We start from the raw sequence: 10,450 nt of genomic DNA on the forward strand, positions 1-10,450 counted from the left end.
CTTCTCCCAACAGGTAGAGTAGATCCAATTACTACTGTTTACTCCAGGCAGGAGCCTGTAGCTGGCACAGTCAGCTGGGTATTGAAGAGCTGCTGGGTGGGTTTGCCAAGCCAGGCAACTAAGACCAAGAATTTAAAAAATGTGTGAGGCTTTCAATGGGAGATGAGGCTTCTTGTCTACCTGACCCTTTGGGCAGTGGAGTTTTCAGTGGTGACCTAAGCAGTCAGTGGGACATTGTTGGACAGCTGCTGGAGGTAGTTTGCTAATTCTGGTTGGACATATTCCCAGAGGTTTCATCACACGACATAATCTTTAATTAGTCTTTAATGCCTGGAGACCTGAAGCCAATCCTGGAGAGCTGGTGACCTAAGATGGAGACGGTTAACAATCAGTGGAAGTAAAGTACGGTTGCCAAGTGTCCGGTATTGGCCTGGTATTTGCAGGCTCTGTCCGGTAAAAAAAAAAAAAAAGAGAAAATACCGGACATGTAAAATGTCCAGTATTTTCTGTTTTTCTTAGATGGATGGCTGCTTAGGACGTTCCTCCCCTGATGCATCTGGCGGGGGAGAGCGGGGAGTGTGGGATTTAAAGGCACAGTAACTCATTTTTTTTTCTGTGTTTTTTTTTTCTCAGTAACTTTGGTCCTATTTTTTGCTCAACCAATTTTTTTCCCACCATATTTGGTTTTTTTTGTGCAAGTATCTGGCAACCCTAAAGTAAAGTCTACGCTCTCACTGTATCAACCAAATTGCACCAATTGTGATTCTACAGTTCTTGAGGAGAGGTGTTATTAATTTGGTGCAGGAGGGCACTTATGTTAGAAGCCAAACTTAAAATGAAAACACATCTACAGTTAGATCAACTTAAGTTGCCTTGTGTGGACTTGACCCTATAGTGTAAACCAGTGCTGACTCCAAGCAGCACTGGGCAAATTCCAGGTGTCTCTTTGTAACAGAGCTTTCACTGGATTTTAACTACATTTCTGTTTCTTCACTGGCTTTCAGGCTCTCCCTTCTCAAAACCACCAAACAAACAAACAAACAAACAAACAAACAAACAAACAAACAAACAGAAAAGTCTTTATGAGGAAGGTTTGAAGGACAGCCCCTTTCCAATCAGGAATACAAGTCAGACAGCACAGGAACCCAGCTCCCAAGTGTCACGTGAGCGAAAGAGTCAACCAGCTGTCAGGGAAACCTGGCTGTTGGCAGCACATGGGTGAGATCCATGCCAAGAAAGTTGCACTGCCTACAGGGACACCTGTCTCTGAAGATGCCAAATGGAAGTTCCCTTTGCTGCGACCAGGCCAGAATCTGTGTTATTACTCCTTAGGGAATTCTGTGCCAACCCCTGCCCTCCACTATTCCATGCACAATATTTTAAAATGTTGCATATTTTATGTCAATAAATAAATGCGGAGGCACCCGTCTGGAAGATGGAAGCACAGGCAACTGGCTGCATGGAGGTCTGAGATCATGCTGCAGCTCCCCTGGGACAGACTTGGCAATGACACTGAACCCAAGCCTGACACAACTTAAGCGTTGGGTCTGCCCCAGAAACACCTTGGATGTCTGGAAAGGGGAAGGAGGGATGGAACGTTCCACACCTGGGGATGGGCCAGCCCTCCTTGCAGGGGAAAAGGAAGTCCTATCCTTCCCAGTTCTGCTGGGACTAGCAGCTGAGCCTGGCACAGAGTTGCAAACACCAGCTGAGCCACCTCTTTGTGGGGATGTATCCACCCAGACCCTGCCCTCTCCCCGCCCCAGCCTGCTCCTGCCCCCTCCTCCCTTCCAGACTCCACCCCCTAACTCCCAGCCCACTCTTCTACTCTTCCCAGCTGGGCACAGATGTGCACAGTAAAAGACAGCAGCTGATAACTGCCGGGAGGGTTGCGACTGCTCTGGAGGATAGGGTCATAATTCAAAATGATCTGGACGAATTGGAGAAATGGTCTGAGGTAAACAGGATGAAGTTTAATGAAGACAAATGCAAAGTGCTCCACTTAGGAAGGAACAATCAGTTTCACACATACAGAATGGGAAGCGACTGTCTAGGAAGGAGCACGGCAGAAAGGGATCTCGGGGTTATAGTGGACCACAAGCTAAATATGAGTCAGCAGTGTGATGCGATCCAGAACAAGGGGAACTCCCACCCAGGGTCTGTGCCAGGACCCCATCACTATCCCTAGTTCCTGTTCATTTCACACTGAGAACCCCTAGCAGGAGGAGAGAATAAAGATCAGAAAATGAAACTGTTCCCAGATCCCCTCCCAGGATTGTGTGGCCAGGGCCACAACCCTCCCTCTGTGGCTCAGCCTCCGTGGGTCAGATGGAGAGGCTCCTGGCCACCTCCATGGTGCTTGGGGAGGGGTTCATTCCTGGCTCCGCAGGTTTTGTTTTCTTGCTCCCAGGTCAGTCAAAGGGGATGGGCTGGCAGTGACTTTCAATGGCTGGGAGGTGAGTGGGCCTGGGGGTTGTGGATGGCCAGCAGCACCTGCCTGCAGGAAGGATCTTCTCTGGCCTGCAGAGACGCGCTCTCCAAAGACATAAAATCAACAGCGCCAGAGCCCACTGTAAAGTGTAGGGACGGAACAAGGGCAGGACAGACTTGGCACCAGCAGAGCTGGGGAATTTTTGTACCTCGTCTCTGCCCGGGAGATGCTGCTGGAGGACCCTGCTGGCTGCATCCTCTGTCGACACGTCACCCTCCTCCTCCTCCTCTGGCTGGGCACTGAGGGTCCTGCAGCAAGGAGAGAAGATGGGAGAGTGACCCCGGCCGCTGAGGAGGGATGCAGTAGAGAGAGGTGTCATGTTGCTCCTCCTCTGTAAAGTCACAGCGCCCTTTGGTTTACACACCCATTGAAGGGGCACAGGACAGAAACCAGGCTTTGCTGTTGTTTCCCAATAGTCACCAAAATCAAGAAGGTTCTTTCACTGATGCCTAGAAATTCCCTGAAATTTTGGATTCGATTGGCTGTCGTTTTCAGAAATGATCGTCCTACGGACAGACACAGACAGACACCCCATTGAACGGAGCGTGAGGCCTCACTGCGCTCCGCCAACAACACCCTGAGTCTCCTCCCTAAGAAGGTGGCCAATCAGGAGACTCCCAGGGCCTGGAGTCCTCTTGGGCATTCTCAAGAGGTGGGCAGCAGACTGCGCTCATCACCAGAGGAGATCACTGTCAGCCCATTCTTCCAGCCCCACCTGTGAGGGCCTCCTGTAACGACCGCGGGAGCACAGCCCTCCACTCCACTCCACTCCACCCCAGGTAGGAGAGGAATGGAACAAGAAAAAAGAGGAGAGAAAGGAGGGTAGCAGGAAGAAGGAGGCAGAAAACGACACATTCTAAGTTCCCCCAGCAAGTCACAGATTTGTAAATTCCAAGGCCAGAAGGAGCCACTCTGATCATGTAGACTGAGTTTCTGTTTAATACAAGCCAGAGAACTTCCCGCTAAAGAATTCCTATGAAAACGAGAGCCGATTTTTTAGAAACAACTCCTCCCCCATCTTGATTTTACAAAATGCCGGTTGCGGAGGCTGCATCACAACACTGGGTAAATTGCTCCAAACCCTGAGAGCTAAAAATGTTCCCTTATTTCCAGTGTGAATTGCTCAAACTTCAACTTGCAGCCACTCTCTGCTAACCTGCATCGGCTACTGTGAAGAGCCCGTCAGTTAAATATTTGTTCCCTTGTGCTCATCCCTTCACCTTCTCTCTGGTCAGCTAAATAGATTGAGCTGCTCGACTCTGTCACCACAAGGCATGTTTTCCAATCCTTTAGTGACTCATGTGGCTCTTTTCTGAGCCCTCCCCAGTTTATCAGCATCTGTCTCAAATTGTGGACCCCAGAAATGGACACAATATTCCACTCGTGCCCTGTACAGAGATCTAGAACCTCTCTACTTCTAACAACATTCTGGTATAGATGAGTCCCAGGGTTGCATTTGCCCCATTGTCCACAGTGTCCCGTTGGGAGCTCATAATCAGATGATTATGCTCCATGACCCCAAGTCTTTTTCAGGATCATGGCTTCCCGGGATAGAGTCCCCCACCTTGTACACAGAGCCTATATTTTTTGTCTCTGCACATATAGCTGTACATTAGGACATACTAAAAGGCCTGTTGCTTCCTGTGCTCAGTTTGCTAAGCAACCCACATAGCTCCGTGTGAGTGACACATCCTCTTCGTTATTTACCACTTCCCCAATCTTTCTGTCATGTGCAGTTTTTTTGGCATTATGATTTGTATTTGCTTCCAAGTCACTGTTCAAAATGTTAAATAGCAGAGCGCTAAGAACCAACTGATCCCTGCAGGACCCATCTCGCCCGATAATGATTCCTCATGTACAAATCTATTTGGAGACCTATTAATTAGCCAGCTACTATTTCAATGGGACATTTTCCTGCCAACTTACCTTGTGTTTTCCAAGCCTAGAGCTCAGCTGGCAAGGCCTGGCCCAGACTGAAGAGGTTCCCAGCCTCGCTGAGAATCTTATCTTCTGCACACATGGTGTCTACTTTCAGCACAATCCACACAGCTTGGCAAAGACTCACAATGAAGCCCTCAAAGAGTGGCAGTGAGAAGGAGACTTGCTGCAGCAAGGCTACAAGGGTCTCTGAGGTTTCTTCTGCCCCACCCCTCTGATTTGCCTGGCTGATGTCAAGAGAGCTCTGTGAGGTCACAGGCTCCTCACCGCTTTTGACCAATAGGCTGAGTTTGCCGAAGGCCCTTGTGAAGTCCCTGCCACACCCACCTTTCCATTGCAGGGCTGATGCCTGCCCCAGACCAGCCCGGTTGGGTGTTTGAGCTGCTCCCCAGATAACCCCAACTGCTCATTATTGATTTGGGGGAGCAAGCGGGCTACCCAGTAAAGCACCAGAGTCTGTTCCTCGCCCCACGCTGAGCTGTTAGCTCTCCTAATCTGGCCTCTACTTCACAGGCCATGCAATTTCACACACTTACGCCAAAATTAAGCAAATATCAATTATAAAATTCACTTACACACACCTTCCAGAAAGACAACCAGTTGAGATGTGAGGACATCAGGAAACAGAGACTCCACATCTTCCCTGGGTAATTGGCTCCATTGGTTAGTCCCCCTCACTTTGTGCCTTATTTCTCATTTGAATTTCTCTGGCTTCAGGTGACAACTGTTTGCTCTGGAGGTGCCCTTCCTGGCTAGATTGAAGAGCACTTTGGTACCTGTTATTTTCCCTCCTCAAAGGTACTTCTACACCATCATCAAGCCACCTCTCAATCTACGTCTATAGCCGGGGCTCTTCCAATTTCACAGCAGTGAACTGTGTGTCACAGGCAGGGAAGTTAGCCATGCCCCCTGAAATCCAATCTCCATGTACTGCTGAGAATGCCCCAGCCAGGAGCGCCACAGCTGGGTCCTCCTAATTGACTTTCCCTGCACAGCAGCTCTTGGTGCGGAGATCAGACCCACCGCCAGAGGCAGCATGGAAGTGAGGGTAGTGCAGCTTCATTTCTTCTCTGCAGAAGCTGTGGCAGAAGCTGTGGCATTGGGCTCAGGGCTTTGGCACTGCAGCTTCTGCCCAGGCTCAGGCATTCTGCCTCTCCACAATGCTGCTGCTCCAGCCATGGGTCTGGATGCCCAGGCTCAAGTCTCATGGCCCTATGGCTACAGCTAGGGTTGGGGTCAGGGCTTCCATGGCCCTCCTTGCTCCTGCCAGGGCTCCGGGTACCTGGGATCAGGGCTTCTGCCTGATCTTTGCAGCTGGGGCTCAGAGCATCCATGTTCCTCCCCGTTCTGCCAGGGGTCTGGGCACCTGGGTTTGGTGGTTAGTCCCCTTGCTGCTCCAGCTGAGTTTTAGGTGCTCATTTTCTGGCAGCCCTCCCACCAAAAGTTGGCCAGGGGACTAGCAGGTAGGAGCCCCCAGCTGAGGCATCCCCAACAGCAGGGAGCCACCTCTACATCCGGGATCCTCTTCTACCTTCAGAAAGGTGGCTGGCAGCTGCCTTCAGAGCCCAGCTCTGCAGGCAGCACAGACATGAGGGTGGCAAAGCTGTGACACCCCTTCTCCCCTCATTGTGCCATTTTGGTCGGGACTCCCATGGTCACAACACCATGAAATTTCTTATGTAAACATCTGAAATGGTGGAATTGACTAATTCAAACAAAATCTGGCCTTGAGATTAACCAAAATGATCCATAGATTTGGCAGGACCCAAGTTATTAGGGAGGCCCTAGCAGGTTTGCACTCCCCAGTCAGCTGAAAGTCCATCGAGAATTCATGCCGCATGAGAAATATCCTAGAATAAACTACCGGATTAGGGGGAGAAGAGGGAAGGGAGAGGAAATGAAGGAAATCAATCACACCTCAGCTGGGATGGAGAAGATTGATCCACGCAGTGCTGGAACCCCCCACCTGCCTGCCCCCCGTGAAACAGGAGATAGAGAGGAGTGCTGATTTGCACTGGTGAGCTTTCTGGGCTGCAGCATAAGCCATATGGCTCATGCTCTATATTTTTTGGGGGAAAAACCAGCACAGTTGGCTTTTCAGAATCCTTTCCCCTCAGGCTTGGCATCCATTTTGGACTGAGCCGAGCAGAGGCTGGCTGGAGGGGAGGGGAAGGTAGAGGAGGGAGCAGGAGGGGGAGGCTGCTCACAGGACTGTGGACATTAAGCTGCGGTGTGCTTTGGAGACTGCAGCCATGCAATTTGTGGTGCACACGGGGGAGTGAGGAAGTGACAGAGGGTCATGAAAAAACGGGTACAGGGAACTGTGGGAATAGCCCTGGAGGACTATCCTGACTCAGGGATACACCCACACTGCAAAGTGGGCGGAGATGGGCCAGGCCACAGCTCACCTGCCCACATACCCACACTCCTCAGACAAGCCAGCCAGCCTGAGATCGACTTGCCTGGAGACGTGCGGAGCAAGCATCTGAGTTGGGCAAGAGGGAACTGGGGCCCACCGAGCCACGTGGAGCAGCTGCAGCACAAACATACCCTAAGAGGCAGAAAGCCTGACAACCAGTTCCATGGAGGGCCGGTGGCTAACAGCAGGCATGTGATCGACGCCGTTAGCCTCCAGTTTGCACAGGCTGTAAGATGTGGCCTGGACAAACACGTTCACCCCAAGGACACTGCCTTGTTAAACCAGGATTCAAGAAAGTAACACAACCAACAACACAGGCAGTGAAGATTAGTTGTACAAGCCAAATAATTTCTGCTCCTGGAAGCTGCCAGCTCCTCTGGCATCAATGTTGGAATGACTGAATTACATAATCTCTGCTTTGCGGTCGTGGTACGTGTAGGTACGGCTGACATAGGGAAGGAGAGGAGAGAAGTTCTGGAGGGCAAATGTAGGCTGCTAGGGGTGTATCTAGACTACATGGCTCCGTCGACGGAGCCATGTAAAGTAGTTTACCCAACATAGTCAATAATTTAAATAATCCCAGCTTCATTAACATAAAAATGGCCGCCACGCTGCGCTGACGATCAGCTGATCTGGCACAGCGCGACAGTCTAGACGGGGATCGGTCGACAAGGGAAGCCCTTGTTGACCACTCCTATAACCTCGTCCAGGACCCCCACGGTAGCGTTCTCTGAAATGCTTCAAGTTCCACACGCAGGGCCAGCTAGACAGGCAGAACTGCAGGGTCTCAATTTGTGGATGAGATGATGGTGTTCCCTCTAAGCTGTGTTGGCCATGCAGCTGCCCATTAAGACCCACACAAGTGCTCAAAGCTACAGTGGGGAGAGATGTCTCTCCACCAGCACGTCTCCCTGCCAGCCTCTCTAAGGACCTGCCGTACTCAGGAGAGTGGCTCTCTCGGCCAGTTTCAACATGAACCTGCCACAGATGATGTCCCAGCTTTGATCCAGCCCTGGCATGGACCTGGAACTGCCAGGGCACATGTGTCCCTACCTTGGCTCCCACCCAACCTAGCCCAGACCTGCCATAGTCATACAATGGTGCCTCTCGTCCAGCCTGGCCTTGCTGCAGCTGCCACAGCTCTCGAGAGGCGCCTCTTAGCACTTTTACAGAAGAATTCCCCAGTGAATCAGGACCATGAGCCAAAACTCTGAAATGTTTCCTGGGACTAAGTTTCGTGACAGAGGCTGAATGAAGAAACGTTGCTTCACAATCCCATCTGTGTGTAGGTGGCGGGTGTGCCGGAGATTAGTTCTGGCTGGAGCCACCAGACTCAAAGTAGGAATAAGATCCTCCGGAAAAGGGCTTTTTTTCTGGAGGATCGGGGCCAGTGTAGACGCTCTTTTCCGGCTTTTCTAAAAGCCGGAAAAAAGCGGCGGACATTTTTATTTAAATGCCGTGGGGGATATTTAAATCCCCCGCGGATTTTCCTATTACGACTCGTGAAATTAACATGCCCCTTCCGGAAAAGGGGCCAATGTAGACGTAGCCAGGGTGAATGTTCTATAAGAGTCGAGTTCACAGGCAGCTGAGTCTGCCCTGTATTATCTGAACATAGGGATGGCTCCGGGGTGAGATTAAGATGTTGAATGCTCTTGTTGCATTTTCTCAGAGGTTCCCACATGCACAGTAAAGTGCCTTTGAAATAGTTGTGCCTAAGGCATGATTAACTCAAAGGAGCATCATGTCACCTCCTACATGTTCCCTGCCAACTCATCCTCATGAAGGGCTTGGCCAAGAGTCCATGAATCAGAACTCATGGTGTAATGTCCCCCTCTCTCCAGGGTACAACCTGTAATGGGGGAACCATGGATCTCTGTCTCCCTACCCTGGGCTTTCTCACACTGTGCTGCTATGACAAGCTGCAGATTGGTCCTGCACTCACAAAAAACTTTACACAGGCAGGGACACACTGCAGTTACATGAAGGCTTCTCTCTAGCTCTGTAGTCAAGGACTGTACCATCTTGTCCGGGTCAAAATCCTGTCTAGTGTAGGTCTGGCCCTCCCTCAAAGTGTAGAGGACAATGCACCAGTCTTTGGTCCTGAGCAGATTCCCTGAGCATTTCTAGCAAAACACATTATAGCTTAAAAAAAAATTAACTACAGAAGATTTTAAGTGATTATAAATAGTGAGCATGCAGATCAAAGCGGATTACCTAAGAAATAAACAGAAATGCAATGTAAGCATTATAAACCAGAGAGGATTTGAATCAAGCAATTGTCTTGCCCTGTTATATAGTACAAACAATCCACCAAGCTTTCATATACAGGCAGGCTCCCTTTTTTCCCGCCTGAGATCCTTCCCTTCCTCCCCCCGTTCCCTGCCCCAGTTTTCCAGTGAAGTTTTTGTTCCTAAAGCCTTTCCAGGTGTTTTGTTATAGAGAAAGTGAGGCCTAGTGGTGATATCAGTTCCCTCTTTTATAGCTTCTTCCATGTGATGGGATCATCTTCATTTCAAGCCAAGCCCTCTGCACAGTCTGTGGATAAGTACAAAAGTAACATGGAGTCCAGTATCACAGGACCTAGTCACACGCCCTTGCACGCTTTAGTGAGCTCTAACAGCCATTACACACACCCCTGACTGATCATCAGGTGAGGCTAAGCTTCTTCCGGGGCCCACTGTTTTTGTTGATGGTCATTAGCACTGTTTATTTTCTTCATGGTTGTGCCTGAAAGGATAGGTGTGGGTGTTTCCAACTTCACAGCATTGTTCAGTAACAAACACATAGCAACACTTCAGAACTTCACATGCAACCCCCCAGGATATCAATGTTTAAAAGATCTAGACTTTTAGAATGACACCTCCCAAGCCATTTTACGGCAGTGGTGAATATGGGGGTACCAGGGTGTTGTTTTGGGGGCACAGAGTGTTATACGGGGTCTCAGCTAGGCCCTTCTCCACGCTTATCCACCTTTCCAAGCCACTGAAGGGACAGCATCTTCTAGATAGCAACATACACCTTCAGACAGCCCTGACTGTTGCTTCTACTGTTGCTAACTGGGTTAGCAATTGACTGGCAGCAGTCAGGAGAGGCAAGCTTCCATGCACTTCTCCACACGAGGCCTAGTCCCACAGCTTCAGGGCAAGCTCTGCATTATGTTTTAAGAAAGTAGCTTTTAAGATCCTGAAGTTCTGCCCCCGCTACTGGTCTGCAGCAGTATCCTGACCTGCCAGTTGCTTTGAGCTGACTGAGCCAAATGCAGGGCTCCACCATGTGAAAGCTGTTCCAGAAAAAGTCGTAAGCAAGAGAACAGTCTGTTATCAACCTCCTGCGGGGCTCTTATCACCCTATAGGCACTGTATGTCTTTGGACAGACTAGCTGTAATCTGTTTATATTGCTGAGGTTGCGGGTTACAGTGATGATCAGCATTTCCTCAAGATTACCTGAGAGTGCATTAGAGATAGCACTGGAGCATAGAAACAAGAACTTTGAGAGAACTGATGCTATCTCAGAATCCAGGGCACAGCCCTCCAGCTGTGTTGTTCAGGGTGTCTACAGCCTTGCAGGTAGAGATAAAAACAAACAAAAAAGTCAATAT

The 10,450-nt window shown here is 49.9% G+C and overlaps 1 long non-coding RNA gene across 1 annotated transcript; it reads right to left on the reverse strand.

Moving 5' to 3' along the window:
• Positions 1 to 291: 291 nt before the first annotated feature.
• LOC112546341 (uncharacterized) lies at positions 292 to 4,631 on the reverse strand. The gene is made up of 3 exons (XR_003090020.2): positions 4,418 to 4,631; positions 2,640 to 2,739; positions 292 to 366 (listed from the first exon to the last, which is right to left on the reverse strand). It is a non-coding gene; the product is annotated as an uncharacterized LOC112546341 (long non-coding RNA).
• Positions 4,632 to 10,450: the final 5,819 nt, after the last annotated feature.

Source organism: Pelodiscus sinensis, chromosome 4 (assembly GCF_049634645.1).
Source record: "Pelodiscus sinensis isolate JC-2024 chromosome 4, ASM4963464v1, whole genome shotgun sequence".
Lineage (NCBI taxonomy): Eukaryota > Metazoa > Chordata > Testudines > Trionychidae > Pelodiscus > Pelodiscus sinensis.